This window comes from Manis pentadactyla, chromosome 1 (assembly GCF_030020395.1).
Source record: "Manis pentadactyla isolate mManPen7 chromosome 1, mManPen7.hap1, whole genome shotgun sequence".
NCBI lineage: Eukaryota > Metazoa > Chordata > Mammalia > Pholidota > Manidae > Manis > Manis pentadactyla.
In genome coordinates this window covers 67538109-67540304 of record NC_080019.1, presented here as the reverse complement: position 1 = coordinate 67540304, position 2196 = coordinate 67538109, and the positions used below count along the sequence as shown (strand labels likewise).

Here is a 2196-nt window from a genome sequence, read left to right as displayed (position 1 = left end):
CATTCGGAGTTCGGTAGAGGACGTATGTATCAGTCACAGCTGAAAACCAGAGAACAGAGACACAGCATCAAACAGGAGATGGAGGGGAGAGGCCCAGACGGCAGCCAGGCTGCCTGAGGGCTGTTTCCCGAGCGCCTGGTGTGAGTCTCCTTGTTCTTGCTGCAAGTGCTGCCTGGTGCTGAAAATTGTGTGCCCTAGGGCCTGTTTCTTCTCAGACCTCAGTTTCCCTTTCTGTGCAATTAAGAATTGGACCAATGGCCCCTAGGGTCTAATGAACCATTTGCCTTTTTCCAGCTTCCTGATAGCTGCATGTTGTTTTTCCTGCTCTAGCTCTAGACTGTTGAAATTCAGAGCTCAGTGTCCAAGTTTCCTAGCAGAGGCTGCAAATTGGTGGCTGTTGGGCCAAATCTGGCCTAAAAGGATGCTTTGTTTGGCCTGCTCCATGTTTTTTAAACTTTGAATTAATTGCCAATACCCTCAAATCAGAAGACGGTCCATAAAACTCTGAACTTCTGGCTTCTCTTGAAAAGTTGGCAGCCCTCCTTCCTTGGCCCTGTGTTCACACATGGCTTTGGCTGAAGCCCCTTCCAAATGAGGCATGCGCACTCCAGGGTCCCCTGCATGCCATTTCACTCTTGTGCTGTACCTGTAGGGAGTTGGATTTGCTATTAAAGGTCAAAGCTTTTTCTTACTTGTTGAATTTTCTCTCTCCAGGCCCCAGATGCTGTCTGTTGTGAAGTGGCTTGAAGCTGATGTTCAGGCCGCCCAACTCATCCCCTTGTGGTTCTGTCTGAACAAAACATCTAAGAACTGAGTTACCCACAGCATATCTCCCCAGTTTGATTCAAAGAGCAGTTTTCCCTGTCACCCATCTGCCCCCTCTCTCTACTGATAATTGTCTTGTATCTGGAGATATGGAATCCCCCTGACAAGATGTTGTTCTGCCCTTTCAGGCCGTTGACTAACAGTGCAGAGTTGTGTGCTTCTGAGGATCTGGTCTGTTAAAGGCTGGAGGACCAAAAAACGGAAGTGCCACCAGGATGCTTTCAGCAAGAGAGAGAGAGAGAGAGAGTGTGAAAAAGAGAGAGAGAGAGAGAGCAGTCCGTAATGGCCGACTTCAAGGACTGGGTGTCAGATGAGAAGAAGATATGCATAGCTGTGGAATTCATTGCTCATGCACCCCCAGGGGAATTTAATGAGGCATTCAGTGATGTTCAGCTACTACTTAATGATGACAAGCTCCTCAGGAAGGGGTCAGCACATGCATTTGCCCAGTATAACGTGGATCAGTTCACACCTGTGAAAGTAGAAGGATATGACGACCAGGTCTTAATTACAGAACATGGTGACCCGGGTAATAGCAGGTTTTCAGATCCAAGAAACCAAATTTCCTTTAAGTTGGATCACTTAAGGAAATAAGCAAGTGACCCCCCAGCCAGAGGAAGTAAATGGAGGTGTGAAGTCTTGGAGAGAATCCTGTGACAGCACTTTAAGGGCCTATGTGAAAGATCATTATTTCAACGGCTTCTGTATTGTTGATGTTAAAACTATAGATGGGCAACAGACCATTATTGCATGTATTGAAAGCCACCAGTTTCAGCCTAAAAACTTCTGGGATGGTCATTGGAGATCAGAGTGGAAGCTCACCATCACACCACCTACAGCCCAGGGGGCTGGAGTACTTAAGATTCAGGTGCACTGTTACAAAGATGGCAGTGTTCAGTTGGTTAGCCGTAAAGATGTACAGGATTTAGTAATGGTTTCAAATGAAGTCAAACCACTAAGGAGTTTATTAAAATCATAAAGCATGCAGAAAATGAATATCAGACAGCAATTAGTGAAAACTATCAAACAAATGTCTGACAAAAAAGAAAAGAAAAGAAAAGGGAGCATGGGAAGCAGGAACCATGGAGGTGACACAGGTGCCCACCTGCTACAGTCATGTTACTGCCCGTGTCACGGCCACATTTCCTCATCAGTGGGCTCTGTGTTCCCTCTACTAGATATCTCCATTACAACCATACTAGAACTGAAGGAGCCTTTTAAAAAGTGCTATGTGGGTTTGCTTAAGGTAGGTTGAAACAATTCAAGGATAAGTTTAAGTCAAAATGATACAGAATTAGAACAAAAATTCAAGAGCAGTGTCATGTTCTGGATTGCTTTCCTGAACTGGTTCTAACATTAGCTACTCTGCAA

At 45.3% G+C, this 2196-nt stretch overlaps 1 pseudogene; it reads left to right on the top strand.

The window, feature by feature from the left end:
- Nucleotides 1-1107: 1107 nt before the first annotated feature.
- LOC118908201 (F-actin-capping protein subunit alpha-1-like) lies at nt 1108-1863 on the top strand (annotated as a pseudogene).
- Nucleotides 1864-2196: the final 333 nt, after the last annotated feature.